Source organism: Podarcis tiliguerta (genome assembly GCF_965153285.1).
Source record: "Podarcis tiliguerta genome assembly, chromosome: 3".
NCBI classification, from domain to species: Eukaryota; Metazoa; Chordata; class Lepidosauria; order Squamata; family Lacertidae; genus Podarcis; species Podarcis tiliguerta.
This window is the reverse complement of record NC_139536.1, coordinates 12,435,260-12,451,738: the sequence shown is the minus strand read 5'-3', so window position 1 is coordinate 12,451,738 and position 16,479 is coordinate 12,435,260. Positions and strand designations below refer to the sequence as shown.

General features: G+C 46.7%; 1 long non-coding RNA gene across 1 annotated transcript; it reads left to right on the top strand.

The window, feature by feature from the left end:
* Positions 1-13,708: 13,708 nt before the first annotated feature.
* LOC310673783 lies at positions 13,709-16,155 on the top strand. Its single transcript, XR_014509232.1, has 2 exons — positions 13,709-14,217; positions 15,649-16,155. It is a non-coding gene; the product is annotated as an uncharacterized lncRNA (long non-coding RNA).
* Positions 16,156-16,479: the final 324 nt, after the last annotated feature.

Sequence of the window (16,479 nt, the reverse complement as noted above, 5' to 3'; positions counted from 1 at the left end):
ATGTAGCCCATATTCTCTTAATGTTCTGTGCAGCTTGCTTCGCTTTTAAACTCTCCTCATACAACTCCTTCCCCCCCCCCTGCCGCCATCTTCTCAACCATATTTCTTCTGACGATTGCTGTCAGAGCTTGGCATGCACCATAGACTTGTAAACACTGCTGATGCCAATTTAAAAATGCTTCCTCGTTCGTTTGGTGGATCACTTCCCTCTTGTCTGAATTACCCAACTCATTAGATTGAATTAGTGCTTAATAACTGCCGAGTCCTTACTAGCATGGCAGCCATTTAGGAGTCGACGTGCAATGCCGTTACTAAGGCTAAGTGTGGCCAAAACCTAATACATTGGAACATTTATCGATCTGGTTGTTTTTCCACTTTTAATTAGAAATTGACTCTTTTTTTAAGTCATTTTACATTAGCAACAAATTGAAAGGATGCGCAGACATCCCTCCTAGCCAGAAGAGAGAATACCTGCCAGACTATTTTAAGATTGCATTAACAATATGACGATGCCTCCTCCTGCCAAGAATACTTAGCAGATGACAAGGAACAGATTGATCTAGTCCCAGTCATTTTGGTGACCAGGATAAGGATAGGGAATTGTATCCCCCACCCAAAAAAATTCCATACTTTGGTTGCAACCATAGTTTGCAGGCACTGGAATCATGGAGTTTAGGGGTTGTAATGGTTCTAGGGTTGCTCGTGCGTAAGTTGCCGCCACTCCTGGCTAGGTTACCTGGTTGAACCCTTTCTGTCTGGACAGCCTCAAGTTTCGTGGCTGCCTCAGTCGCTGGCAGAATCCGTCAGTGGGCGTTTCTTGAACCTCTTCCAGCATAAAAGCTGTTTGACGCCCAGTCTCCTCCTACTCTGCCTGCGCGGAAGTCTTCTGCGCAGAGAGGGTGTGGGCAGCGGAGTCCCCGTACTCTCTCCGCTGGTCTCCGGCGAGGAGTCCTGGAGCCACCTCTCCGATTCCCCCATCTGCCCCCCTTCTCCACTGGTGTTACGCTGATTTCCTTCCCCAGCAGATGGGCTGCCTCTCTCCCTGCTGGGACCCTCTCCGGCATCCCTCTGGAGCCTTCTCTCCGCCTCCAGCTCCGATGGCAGTTCCCTGACAGGGGTGGAACTGAATGTTGCACAGAAGCGATCATTCCATCATTGAAAAATGAAATAATCCACCTCTTTCCCCCATGTGTTGTTCTGGGGGTTCTCCCACCACCACAACCCCAGAGTTGACTTGGGAAATCTTTAGGTGCATAGGAGGGGAGGAGTCCCATTGCACCAGCAGAACTCACTGCGATGGCTCCTACTATTGGAACTATTTAGATAAATCTGGCCCAAGGTGTTTTGAGATTCAACACTAATAATCCTAGCAACAAACCTGGAGAGGTCTATACTTTTAACAGCTGTATTTCTTGTTTTACTGGACACAGCGAAAGCGACCAACTTGCATTACAGGCAACCGCACAGAACCCAGAAATGACTTTTTTAAAAAGCAAAAAATGGCCCTGAAAGAGCCTGAAAGGGGGGGGGGGCAGCAAAAGCAGCTCTGAGCAATCCCAGGAACCCTGGCACTGACCGTTGAGGACTGTGGAGAGTTGCAGTTTGAGCAAGCAGGTTTGGAGGGAGCGGTTGTCGTGGAGTTTGGCATCCGGGAGCATTGAGTTTCAGCTGGGGTCATCCTGAATACTCGCCCTCCCAACAAAAAAGTCACCAGAGTGTCCCCCAAAGAAGTGACCAGAGTGTCCCCCACCATTTTGCCACTTGCAGATGGGGCAGTGAAATGAAGGTTCCATATCAGCTGCCCGTGCCTTAACTCAGTGAAGATAACCATTTAAAACAGATGGCCCATTATGTGCCCAGATATATCTCCAGAAGTTCCACGTTTGCAAGTGCCACACATAATGTTCCTTACACACTTGCAATAAACTGTTCCTTTAGTGTGGTACCAGTTATTCCCTGGAACTCCCTGCCTATTGATTTCAGGCAGGAACCTTCATTATCGTTTTCTACAGCTGCTGAAAACACTTGTGTTTAGGCAGGCCTATCCAGATATGTAATTATATTACGTCCATTTATTGTAAACCTCTGTCAGTTTTATCTATGTCGTGAAAAAACTGCCTTGGGCCAGTTTTTCTCTCTCAGCCTAATCTACCTCACAGGGATGTTGTGGGGGTTTAATGAGGAGGAAGAGAACCATGTATGCCAATTTGATCTCCTTGAAGGACTGGTCGGGTATTATTGCAATAAATAAATATACCGTATTTTTCTCTCTATAGTACGCACTTTTTCACCTCCAAAAATGAAGAGGAAATGTGTGTGCGTCCTATGGAGCGAATGCAGGCTCTTTGGCTTCAGCGATAGCAACGCGAAGCCTCCGGAGTGCGGAGGGAGCGCTCCCTCTGCGCTTTGGAGGCTTCGCATTGCTACCGCTGAAGCCAAGGAGCTTGCATTCGCTCCATAGGACGCTGAAGCCTGGAGAGCGAGAGAGGATAGCCGCCTGAAGCCTTTGGAGGGCAGTGGGAACTTGCGCTGCACTCCGAAGGCTTCGGGTTCTTTTCACCGAAGCCAGGAGAGCAAGACTCTCCTGGCTTCAGCAGAGGGGGAGAGCTGCGCAGTGCCCCTTCAGCGAGGCGGAAGGAGAAATGGAAGGGGCTCCATTTCTCCTGCCGCTTCGCTGAAGGGGCGCTGAGCAGAGAGGGGGAGAAATTTTTTTCTTGTTCTCCCCCTCTAAAACAAGGTGCGTCCTATGGTCGAGTGCGTCCTATAGAGCGAAAAATATGGTACTTTATTGCATAAGTGTTGGAAGAAACAATAATGCAACCTTCTACAGAGTGGAGTTTTTATTTTATTTTTCTTTCTTTCTTTTTTGGGTAGCATTGATTACAAAGCCAGCTTTTAACCGATAGTTGTGCTGCCCTTTACACATCAGAGGCAAAATACTGAAGTGAGGCAGATCAAATGAAATGAATTACTTTTGTGCAGGGAGGTCTAAAATGCTTCATTCGCGTTCACAAATAACATCAAAGATACAGGGAAAGAAGAGGCCACGTTTACAATGAAGCTGTTTTTACAAAATGCAGATCATAAAAAGGGAAGATGATGGGACAAGCTTCTTCTTCTTCTTCTTCTTCTTCTTCTTCTTCTTCTTCGATCACTCGTAGCCGAGTAAGATTGTCTTCCTTGAACACAGTCTTAATAGTGAGTCCATAAGTGACTGGGGAGGCCAATTCTGGATCCACACGTCCTTCCACAGTGGGGACATAGGTTTCCAAGTGGGAGTTGATCATGGTGAGTGTTTACCAAGCATGCCTTCCTCTTAGCACATTTCTCCCTTTTGTCCTGAGTTCAAGTGTCTTCAAAGCCCATGACACCTTTGGTAAAGGTTGTTCTCCAACTGGGCTGCATCAATAGGAGTATAGCATCTAGATCAAGGGAAGTAATAGTGCCACTGTATTCTGCTCTGGTCAGACCTCACCTGGAGTACTGTGTCCAGTTCTGGGCACCACAGTTCAAGAAGGACACTGACAAACTGGAACGTGTCCAGAGGAGGGCAACCAAAATGGTCAAAGGCCTGGAAACGATGCCTTATGAAGAACGGCTAAGGGAGCTGGGCATGTTTAGCCTGGAGAAGAGGAGGTTAAGGGGTGATATGATAGCCATGTTCAAATATATAAAAGGATGTCATACAGAGGAGGGAGAAAGGTTGTTTTCTGCTGCTCCAGAGAAGCGGACACGGAGCAATGGATCCAAACTACAAGAAAGAAGATTCCACCTAAACATTAGGAAGAACTTCCTGACAGTAAGAGCTGTTCGACAGTGGAATTTGCTGCCAAGGAGTGTGGTGGAGTCTCCTTCTGTGGAGGTCTTTAAGCAGAGGCTTGACAACCATATGTCAGGAGTGCTCTGATGGTGTTTCCTGCTTGGCAGGCGGTTGGACTCGATGGCCCTTGTGGTCTCTTCCAACTCTATGATTCTATGGAGCGCTCGCAGGCCAGTGTTTCCCAGTTGTCGGTGTTTATACTACTTTTTTTTTTAGATTTCCCTTGAGAGAGTCTTTAAACCTCTTTTGCTGACCACCAACACTGCGCTTTCCATTTTTATGTTCGTAATAAGAGTCATTGCTTTGGAAGACAATAATCAGGCATCCGCACAACATGACCAGTCCAACAAAGTTGATGTTGAGGAATCATTGCTTCGACACTGGTGATCTTTGCTTCTTCCAGTACACCGTCATTAGTTTGCCTGTCTTCCCAAGTGATGTGCAAGCATGCAATTATTGAACCAAAAAGAGGCTTGCAGGCCATCAAGTCCTGGCATTGCCAACCTGGTGCCCTCCAGGTGTTATGGACTACAATTCCCATCAGCTACAACCAGTGCAGGTGCTTCCAGAAAGCCTGCAAGCAAGGCCTGAAGCCAGCAGCTTCCCCTCCCCCCATTCCTCATCCCCCAGCAACAGCAAACAGCCTCTCAGCACAACAGTTGAGGGTCCATTTAGCTGTCGCCCCTTAATTGCATGGCTTTATATCCAAAAGGAAAACAGTGTAGCTCCGGCCTAAAGGGCTATTAGAAAACTGAAGTAAGTAAGTAACTAGACTTTATTTGCATAGCCGACAGGCCATAGCATCAAAGGACAAACACCAACAGGAATACATTACAAATATAGTTAAAATCTTGTGACCTATTAAAACCCTAGGTAAATTAATAAACTCAGTACTTAAAAGAGAAGAGAAATTGCATAAATGGACCACGTTGCCTCACAACGAAGGTGCAGGCCAGCTAGACTTGGGAGATTCAGGAGCGCATGTTCAGAGCAACGAGGGGCTGCTGTTGGAATTAAAAACAAAAGGCTGTTTTTCTTCTTCCCTCCGCTGGAGATTAAGCGAAGCAGGAAAAAATGTTTCCAGGTGTCGTGTTTTGAGCTGACCTTCCATGAAAGAGAATTTGCCTGTGGGCTGTCATCACGACAGAGGAATCCAGTGGCTTAGCTCTTCCTCCCTTTTCGAGATCACTGGCTTTGAACTGAACGCTGCAGTCGGGTTACTGCGGTGCCATTAACGCCGTTAGCTGTGTGGTAAATTGGCTTTCATGTGGTAAATTGGCTTCTGTGTGCCATGCCTTCGCTTGGCTTCCAGGTTGTTATAGATAGACTAGGAGGAGTGGGGGACCTCAGGTCCAGGGACTGAACATGGCCCTCCACAGTTATCCATCTGGCCCTCAGAAAGCTCCCCAGTCTACATCCCTCTTTACAACCTACCTTTTGACTTTCTGGAATGGGACCTGGAACTCTGATCATGGCTCTTGCTTGCCTGGTTAGAAGAAAAAGGAATGCAGTGGTACCTTGGGTTACAGATGCTTCAGGTTACAGACACTTCAGGTTACAGACTTCGCTAACCCAGAAATAGTACCTCGGGTTAAGAACTTTGCTTCAGGATGAGAACAGAAATCGTGCAGCGGCAGCGGGAGGCCCCATTAGCTAAAGTGGTACCTCAGGTTAAGAACAGTTTCAGGTTAAGAACAGACCTCCAGAATGAATTAAGTTCTTAACCCGAGGTACCACTGTGCATGTGAAAACTAGCCCACTGTACAAAGGTATTGTTGCAGACCTGGAGTAACAGAGTTTGGGGGTGCAAGGGCACCCATAACTGCTAGAGTTAGTGAATGTCAGAAACTAATAAAGGGACTACGGACAGAACCAGTTCTCCCATTCAGGAGCTCTCTGGGAGCAATGTGCATAAGAGCCAGTGTGGTGTAGTGGTTAAGAGCGGTAGACTCGTAATCTGGTGAACCGGGTTCGCGTCTCCGCTCCTCCACATGCAGCTGCTGGGTGACCTTGGGCTAGTCACACTTCTCTGAAGTCTCTCAGCCCCACTCACTTCACAGAGTGTTTGTTGTGGGGGGGGGGGAGGGAAAGGAGAATATTAGCCGCTTTGAGACTCCTTAAAGAGAGTGAAAGGCGGGGTATCAAATCCAAACTCCTCCTCTTCTTCTTCTTCTTCTTCTTCTTCTTCTTCTTCTTCTTCATAAGAACACAAGGAGAACTACTAAGGGCCAGGCCATTAAAGAACAATTGGACATGCAGTTGCTGTCCTCCCCCCCCCCCCCAAGCTGAGTGTTAGTTAGAAAAAGAGCTGGGGTTTTTTGGCAAGGTATTCTGGAAACAAGAATGAGAAAGTGGGAAGAACTCCGTGTGGTGCTGGCTGGAAAAGGCTGCACCAAGAGGCCAGGGGCCATGACTGGCTGCTGCTTCAGTCCCCAGCTTGGTGAAGCTGTGAGATTAGCCATGAGGGACATCTTTGGGGTGTAATGCTCTGCACCCCCTCCATTGAAGACTTTAGGTGTCAATATGTGTAAATATTTCTTAAAGGCATGACAGTTTCCACCAAGCCTCTATTCCCAACAGAAACACAGCCCTGCGTGAGCACCTGGAACTCCTTGGTATTTTGCTACTACACGGCAGAGTGTTAGAATTCCTGGCTCCGTGACTGCAGTCATGGGATTGTTGTCTTTCACATGACGGTATATGTTTTGACTCCACAGAGTAGGAAGTGATGAAGACAGGAAGTTTGTGTTACTGTGTTCCGTGGGGACTATTGTCCTTTGTTCTTTTTGTATTTGCTGTCTGATGCTAGAGAGAGAGGGAGCCATGTTGCAGCGCTCCGTGTGTGTTTATATGTCAATAAAGTAGATTAGCCAAAATGCTGAGTTGCTGGGGTTCTGTTACGCAACTGCACAAACTCTGCAGATCCCTAAGTGTGCCGATGTCTGTTGGCATCGGTCGCTGTGATGTTCGGGCAGAAGAAAGCTTTTGAAGCTCCCGAACGGAAGACCAGGAGAGAGTGAACATGCCAGTAGGGCATGTGTCTCTGCCAGGGTCCTACTCGAGTGTAGGCTAAACTCCTGACACAGAGATCAGGGGTGGCACACAACCTTTGCAACAGTATTTGATTTGTTTATTTCATAAAAATTATAAATGGCTTGATTGTAGAAAACTTGGAAGCAGTTTACAAAAAGAATGAGAAAAACCAGCATTCTAAATAGGTAGGCTTCTCCAAACAAAAATGTTTTCAGCAGGTGCCAAAAAGAATACAGTGAAGGAGTCTACCTGATATCAATAGGTAGAGAGTTCCAAAGTTTAAGTTCCACCACATTAAAAGATCGATTTCTTACCAATGCAGAATGGAAAGGTGACAGTTGTATTCATTGTTCCACTCACCTCCCTGCCACGTGGCCCTTGGGAGGCTGTTTAGGAGCGAATGTGGCCTTCAGGGTGAAAAGGCTTCTCCACCTCTCTGCCTGGCTTTATGCAGCTGCTGAAGAGGTGGTCAGCTGGAGCCCTAGCAGGACCATGGCCAGAGTTAGATGGCACCTTGGGGCTGATTCATAGGAAGGCTGACTGAGCAAGGATGAACCAATGAGCTCCCAAAGGTGTTGGCGGCATCAGTACTGGGCAATACCACCTGTTCTTTCTCAATTCAATCAGCCCACCATGATAAGGGACACCAGAGCAAATGCCAGGAAATATCCAAGCCCCCTCTGATCCCAACAGGAGCATATACCCCCAGCTGCAACAGAAGACAATCAAGGAAAGAGGATATAGCTCAGTGACAGAGCACATGCTTGGCATACAGAAAGATGCTGATACAATCTTGGGTGGCCTGAACATCAGCCTCTAGCATGGAAGATAGAACACTTTCCACACCAGAAGGGTTGTTTTCAGGGAGGGCGTCAGAGGAGCTATGTCAAACAGGGGTGACACTGGATGATGTTTTAGAGCTAATTGACAACTTACAAATTAACAAGTCAACAGGACCAGATGGCATTCGCCCGAGAGTCCTTAAAGAGCTTAAATGTGAAATCGCTGATCTTTTTGACAAAATATGCAACTTCTCATTAAAATCAGCTTACATACCAGAGGGCTGGGAAAGAGCTGGTAATGCAAACACCAGTTTTCAAAAAAGATTTAAAATGGAGAGTTGATGCACTGCAAACTGTCAGCCTAATTCCTGCCCTTGGGGGGGTTGCTAGAGTTCCCCACTGCATAGAAGAAGCCTCGCTCATGACAAATCAGCATGGCTTTTGCAAAAGGCAGTATCGCTTCCCCAAACTGTAGAATCAGCGAAGCCTATAATGATAGTGAATGTTGGAATAGGACATGGGAGACCGGGTTTCAAATTCCCACTCGTCTATGAAGCTCACTGTGTGACCTTGGGCCAGTCAGTATCTCTTGTCCCAACCAGACTTCACAGGGTGGGTATGAGCATAAAATGGGGAAGGGAATCATGTATCCTACCTTAAGCTCTGGGGGGTGGGGGTGGAGTGAAGGTGATATATAAATGTAATAATTAATAATATACTCTTGTAGATATCCCAAGCATTTTTAGGAAGGGGGCCTTGCAGAGCCCAGCCTTTGCATACAGAAGGTGCCCAGTTCAATTCCCAGCACCTGCAGGAAGAACAGGGCAAGATGCAAATCTGAAACCTTGGACAGCGCTTATTGCAGATATTATTAGTATTTGAAGCGACTGGATGCATAAAAACTGGCTCCTTTTGGAATGCAGCATTGTCCAGACCCATTAGATGGCTCAAAACTCTACTTGCAGAACTTTCTTCAAGAACAGAACAAAAACATCAAAGATGCGTACAAATAATTCCATAAGTCATCTTGTGCTGTCCAGAACAGGCACAGCATCTTAGAAAATATGAAATACTCGAAACAGACCTATAAGCAAAGGTCTCTCTCTCTCTTTACAGCCTCCAATAGCCTAGCTTCATTTACATCCTCACTCTCACAGAGCCTAGGAACAAGGACCAAAGGCAACTCCCTTTCAAAATGGTGATGTGCAATTCAATACCTTAATCACCTGATCTAAGGTTAAACACTCACATCAGAGCTAGAAGCAAACAATAACAATTAATTATCAGCTCACCTAGAGCTCAGAGAGAGCTGCTTCTAGCTTAGTATGCTCCAATGGAATTTTCCTATGTTAAACCTTTAGCAACATACATGCAGGCATTACAGTGTGAATGAAACATTTATTGGTCACTACTGGAAACAGGATGCTGTCCAGGACCGACCTCCAACCTGAACCAGCAGGGTCCTTCTTGCATTCTTGCGACCTGGAGTGCTCCAGGTTTGAGACTCATAGGGCCTGGAGGTAGCCAACAGCCCTGATTAGAAACAGAAGAAGAAAAGGCAACACTTGGGCAATATTGAGGATTCCTTGATAATCGTGTAATCTCCTTTCCCCAGCATTGTATCCTTGCAAAATCAGGTAAGCTTATCTCTCAAAAATGCCAGTGTGCTACTGAACACTGGGGAAATTAAAAGCACGGGTTGCATGAGAAAAGGTGTGTGTATGTGTGTGTGTCTGTCTGTGTGTGTGTGTGGTGACTTATGCTGTTTGATTAATCTCATCACTGTGCCTTGGGAAAGGAGGATTATCAGGCTGCCGTGACTCTGAACATGTGTGGGTGAGTTCATTCTCTCCCCCACCCCGCCGAAAACCCTTATGCCAAGTTCAAATGGAGCAAAACAACTTCAGAGTCCTTTGCACATAAGCAGGAGAGGGGGGCAAGGAAACTTCCGCAGCATTTCTCTGGCTGCTTCTCGGGAAATGTTCCAAAGAGAGAGCATTTTCTGCCTCGGGCAATCAGATGCTGATGAACACTGAAGGCGCTGCTCCATCTTGTATCCACCCAGAAGAGCTCTTTTACAGTAATGGCACTTACTTTTGGAATCCTTGCAGCAGCCTTCTCCCACCTAAAACCTATTTGTTTCTGAACAGGCCATTTCTGATCAGCAGTAATGTTGCCATTAGGTTAGGAATGGGAGACGAATCTGATTCAGCTAAGGGTGCTATTCATTCATCATTTTATTTGTATGCTGCCTTTCCAGAGTTAAAACAAAGCTCAAGGCGGCTAATAATAATAATAATTTATTACTTATACCCCGCTTATCTGGCTGGGTTTCCCCAGCCACTCTGGGCGGCTTTCAGGAGAATATTAAAATACAATAGTCGGTTAAACATTAAAAAGCTTCCCTAAACAGGGCTGCCTTTAGATGTCTTCTAAAAGTCTGGTAGTTGTTTTTCTCTCTGACACCTGGTGGGAGGGTGTTCCACAGGGCAGGTGCCACTACCGAGAAGGCCCTCTGCCTGGTTCCCTGTAACTTCTCACAGCGAGGGAACCACCAGAAGGCCCTCATTGCTGGACCTCAGTGTCTGGGTAGAACGATGGGGGTGGAGGCACTCCTTCAGGCTTACAACATAACAAGATTTACATAATTACCAACATAACAAAAGTCATAAACAATAAAACACATCAAAAAGCACACAACCAAATGGAAAACGCTTTCCACATAAATCATATCTAAAACTAAGAATACAGCATTAATATCAATCACAATTTAAAATGACATAGATAAAAAATAAAAGCAATTTAAAAAGAAAAAGAAAATAAAAACAAAAGTGGAGCCCTCTCTGCCCAGTAGCAGCAGCAGCACTCCTTTGTGGAGTCTGTCAGGTCCCGACCCAAGCCTCCAGCTTTTCATAACTGTAGAGTTAGAAGGGACCCTGAGGGTCATCTAGTCCAACCCCCTGCAAAGAAGGAATCCTGCCCACAGTTATCCCTGGGTGGGCTTGAACCACCAACTTTCTGGTTAAAGTCAGGTGCACTAACCCATTGCACCACCTGAGGGAGGTGGAGAGAAGCAGGGCAGGGTCTGTTGTCAGGGGAGGTGGCCTGCTAGATAGCTTTAAAAGAGGGTTGGACAAATCCATGGAAGATATCAATGGCTCCTAGTCATGATGGCTATACTCTGCCTACATGGTCAGAGGCAGGAATGCTTCTGAATACCAGTTACGGAAACCACCAGCAGCGAGAGGGCTCTTGTGCTTGAGTCCTACTTGCAAGCTTCCCACAGGCATCTAGGTGGACCCTGTGAAAAGAGGGTGCTGGACCCAACAGACTGCTCTTGTGTTCTTAGGTATCCTAGGGCTCATCCAGACTTCCTTTTCCGTGCTTTCAAGCTCTGCATCCAAGCAGTTTTTGTTGCTGTTTTCTCCTGGCGCTTTCTCCCCAGGAATACCCACATTTTGCTACTGAATCAGAGCAAATGACCAATGCTATTTTTCTTTGTAAGAAAATGTTTAGGGGTACTCTCATTTTAACTCAAGAAAATCACCATTTTATAGTTCAAATCAAGAAAAATATATACAGTAAATGGGCAGAAGTACAAAGAACATGCATTACCTCATATTACACAGCCGACAGCTCACTGTAACTTCCACCTTGGCAAGAAGAAGCGGAGCAGGAGGAGGAGGAGGAGGAGAAGGAGTTTGGACTTGATATCCCACCTTTCACTCCCCTTAAGGAGTCTCAAAGCAGCTAACAATCTCCTTTCCCTTCCTCCCCCACAGCAAACACTCTGTGAGGTGAGTGAGGCTGAGAGACTTCAGAGAAGTGTGTCTAGCCCAAGGTCACCCAGCAGCTGCATGTGGAGGAGCAGGGAAGTGAACCCGGTTCACCAGATTACGAGTCCACCGCTCTTAACCACTACACCACACTGGCTCTTGAGGTTGTGTGCACTAATATCTTCCCTCCTACTTCCAACTCCTACTTCACACATTAAACGTTCACATCCGTCTGAGACTCAGGAAACACTGTGACAGGAAAGGAGGCCGCCATCATGGGTAGCAACAGAACTGGCGATTCACCGTGCTAGAGAAGAAACTAAAAAAAAAAAAAAAAGTTTCTTCTCCCATTAGATTCACAATATGTTTAGGGATATGCATACCCCTGCGTCCCCACAGAAAAAAGCACTGCAAATAGCAATCCACATAGATGAAATCCTGACTAATATTCACAAAGAAATGGGGGGAGGTTGGGTGGGATGGATGCTAAGCTATACTTAAAAGGACAGCGTATGGATAACTTCCTGAATTTAACAAAGATATCACCTTCAGGTCCTGCTTCTAAACACCTGGAGGCATCTGGTTGGCAGCTCATACAAATGCTGGAAGAGATGGTCCTTGGTTTGATTCAGCAATAGTCCTTTTATATGAATGGCATGGAGGCTATGCATGCCGTTTTGCCCCTGTTGGCAGCAGGCAGGAGGTTAGCTATATGGAGCTATTGTGATGTCATAGCTAGAGCTTTGGGCTAAGACTAGGGAATCAAAGGTTCAGGCCCCCACTCAGCCATGAAGCTCACTAGATCAGTGTTCCCCAACCTTGGGTCTCCAGCTGTTTTTGGACTACAATTCCCATCATCCTTGACCACTGGTCTTGCTAGCGAGGGATGATGGGAGTTGTAGTCCAAAAACAGCTGGAGGCCCAAGGTTGGGGAACACTGCACTAGATGATCTTGGACCAATCACTCCTAGCCTTACCTACTTCCTTGGGTTGGTGTGAGGCTATACTTGGATATATAGCCCTGAGCTTCTTAGACAAAAATGTAATAAATAACCTGGTAACCTGGTGAATGCTAATTACAGCTGCTTTAAGTCCCAGGATGTATATTTTCAAGCATTCCTTGATCAACGAATAAGTTCCTGATGACAGCCAGCAATAACAAGAGATTTCCTTCTCATTTCCATGCCCACAAGCATCAATCTCTTCCTGACCAATAACAGCAGAGTTAACTTTTAAAAAAAAATCGAACTCACTGATGCCTAAGAGAAAATGTAAATCTGAGGGACTCTGGATGAAAGTTCGCAAGAGTACAAAATGATCAATGGCGCCGAGAAACACTCACCCTTAAGTAGAAACATATATTTTTATATCCAGCTGACTTTCACTTGCTATCGTATTACTGAAATGAAAATGTGTTTTCATTCAAGCCAGCCGCTCATAATCACCCGCCATTTTTCAGCAATCTTCAGAGAGGAACAATCTGTTTCAAGGAGCGAAATGAGGAACCTCTGAATAACTAGCTGATTGAAGAGGCAGAAATGTTTGTAATATATATGGAGGGCTTTTTGGGGGGGGGATGCTTTAGTGAAAGAGAGAGCGTTTTGAGAAAACATCAGTTGATCTAAGTTCTTTCACAAACTTTACAGACTGTTGTCCTGCGATCTGGAGCTTTGAGCAAAGTAGAGTTTCTGGCCAAGGAAGTTATGGGTCACATACAAAGCCCTATAAAGACATGGATATAGTCCCTCCATTTAAATCAGTTAGTCTACCAGATCACTTAAACTTGGTCCTCAGCCCTCTCCTTAAAGCATACATCCCCAGCTTCAATCCACACAGCTTCCAAAGGTGAAGTTCAACAAGCTTACCTTCACAAACATCAGCCTGTTTCAGCCTTGCAGCAGCTAGGTAAAGGTAAAGGTACCCCTGCCCGTATGGGCCAGTCTTGCCAGACTCTAGGGTTGTGCGCTCATCTCACTCTATAGCCGGGAGCCAGCGCTGTCCGCAGACACTTCCAGGTCACGTGGCCAGCATGACAAGCTGCATCTGGCGAGCCAGCGCAGCACACGGAACGCCGTTTACCTTCCCACTGGTAAGCGGTCCCTATTTATCTACTTGCACCTGGGGGTGCTTTCGAACTGCTAGGTTGGCAGGCGCTGGGACCGAACGGCAGGAACGCACCCCGCCGCGGGGATTCGAACCACCGAGCATGCAATCGGCAAGTCCTAGGCGCTGAGGTTTAACCCACAGCGCCACCTGCGTCCCGTGCTTGCAGCAGCTACCAGTTTCCAAATGCTAACTCCATCACCTTTTACCCACCAGCTCCTGCCAACTTGCTCCAGCTTCTGACCGTGAATATTGGTTGCCTTCAAGCTGCAACCCCACTTAGCTAGAGAACTTGCCTTCTCATCTCTCCACAGCATCCTGATACTAAATGATCCCCTCCTTCCATCTGCCAGTCCACCTACCTGTGGCAGGAAAACACCCAGCACTGAATGTCCTTGTGTTCTGATAGGGAAGGAAAATGCTTTGCCCTTGGCTTTACTCCTTCATACCCACTCAGCTGGCATGTGCTTTTGTGACATCACAAGTGTTCACAGCCAATGGCAACAGCTGGGGAGGCATCATTAAAACCTCAGACCTCACAATGGTGGGCGCAGCTCAGCAGGGCTTTGTTCATTTGCCTGTCTGCAGCCCACCTCTTCCCTGTACTGACAACCAGGGAAGGGCACACCGTGAACCCGGGGATGGGGACATTTTTCACTGAAGCTAAAGAAAAGCAAAAAGAAATATCCGAGCTTCTTCTTGGGTTGGTGATTAACTGTTGTTCTCTGGTAGCTCTGACAAGGTGTTTAACTATAAATCACATGGGAGGCTACTGAATTGCAAACCTGCCATCATGGAAGGGTGGACTCTGTGGGATTAAGGATGTAATTAAGCTCTTCAGGAGCACCCGGCCTCAGACTGTAATGGGGGCTGGAATATGGGAGAGACAGAGTTTTGATCTCAATCCTGTTTAAAGTTATTTCTAAAAAGAAGCCGAGCCTATGCTTGGATAAGCATGTGTTTTAGGGAATTATCTGGATGTATCTTTGACGTTTTTGTTCTGTTTTGGAGAAAGCTCTTCAAGTAAAGTTTTGAATAATAGCTAATGGGTGTAGACAATGTTTCCTTGCAAAAGGAGCCTGTTGTTTTGTTTTTGCATCCAGTCGCTTCATGCTGTAAAATATTAATATCTAATATCTACACCCCACGCCATCTCTCCATCCATTTAAGCAAGGAGGATTATCACAAATCAGGCAAAATCACTCAAGGAGAGGTAACAGCACAGCTGGTGAGGTGCTTAGTTTGGGGAGAATCCCAGAGGGCCGTAAGGGGAAATGTGTGTGCATCTTATGGAGCGAATGCAGGCTGTGCAGCTATCCCAGAAGCGAGAAGAGCAAGAGGGATCGCTGCTTTCACTGCGCAGCGATCCCTCTTGCTGTTCTGGATTCTGAGATTCAGAATATTTTTTTCTTGTTTTCCTCCTCCAAAAACTAGGTGGTCTGTTGCATCTTATAGAGCGAAAAATACGGTACATTGACTAGCAGCTGCTATTCAGGGATTCAGGTGGAGAGTATTTCTAGCCTAGAGATGTCAGAGCTTAAACCTGGGACATTCTGCATGCAAAAGTGATCCTCTGCCACTGAACTATGGCCCTTCCCCACAACTGAATTTCATGTGCCCCCTAATGTGTATCAATGCAACCCCCTGGGATTGGGTGTATGAAAAAAGGCAGGCAGGTGCGGGGCTCGTTGAAGGTAGGATGAGCTTGGTGGGCCAGTGCCCCATTCATCCTGATGGACCAGCCTCTGCTGGAGATAAGCCAAAGGAGGCAGAAGCTGGATGTGGTTGGATTGCTGGGAGTACATTACAACAGTGTTCCATTGACATCGCAGCCAAATTGTACAAATCCGGAGACCTTATTCACGCCAACACATCCAGAAAAGCAGTTCACGCTAGTCACCCAGAGAAGCAGCTACAATTTCAGGCACTTATCCAAACAGAAGAGAATCCACCGACCTTTCAAGGCTGACCCATCACCAGCCATGATAAATGGCTGCACTGTCTTATAGACACAATGCACCAGCTTTGCGCTTTTCACTGCCTTGGTCAAAGTGGATAACTTATGGTCTCAATTTTCAGCGTCTCGGGCAATAAAACATTCACTAAACTCTTCCCGGCCTCTGATGTTTTGCAGGCACTGAAGACAGCCCTGGTCATGAGTAATGGTGTGTCTCGCCGTCTGGGGCAAGGAGGCTTTGGTTAGTTCAGGACTAAGGTTGTTTGCCTTCCTTGAGGTTCCACATGGGTCAGGCCTGAAGCGTGTCTCAAGTCCCCTCTTCAGAACATCCGAGTGGTTTATGTCTTCCCTGGATTTGAGCAGGGCCCATTTCCAAAAGTCTTGACAGTTGACAATCAGGGAATGATGGTGATGAATGTCAAGTTTCCTAGGCGGAATCTGCTGGTGAGCAAGCTTTCCAAATATAAAGTCGATTCCAATCTAAAGCAAGGGCTGCCAACCTCTGCACATTTCAATTTTGAAGCAAATGACATGGGTGCAAGCCCCTCTGCTCACCTCTCCCCTGGTTGGCCACCAGGACACTGAACGAGATGGACCACTTGCCTCATCCCCCAGGGCTCTTCTTATGTCATGTCAAGCATTTTGTAAGAAGTGAGAAATAAATTCATCACTGAAGCAATGGCACCACCAAGTTCCTGGCCTTCAGCTTGCCCACTTCCTGCCAAAGATCCTAGCTTTCCCTGGGGCATGAGCACCCAACAGATTGGAACATTTGTCCCAGTACATTTCTGAGCACAATTCAAAGTGTTGATGCTGACCGTTAAAGTCCTAAACGGCCTCAGCCCAGTATACCTGAAGGAGCATCTCCACCCCCATCGTTCAGCCTGAAGTCCAGCTCCAAGGGCCTTCTGGCAGTTCCCTCACTGCAAGAAGTGAGGTTACAGGGAATCAGGCAAAGGGCATTCTTGGCAGTGGCGCCCACCCTGTGGAACGCCCTCTCATTAGATG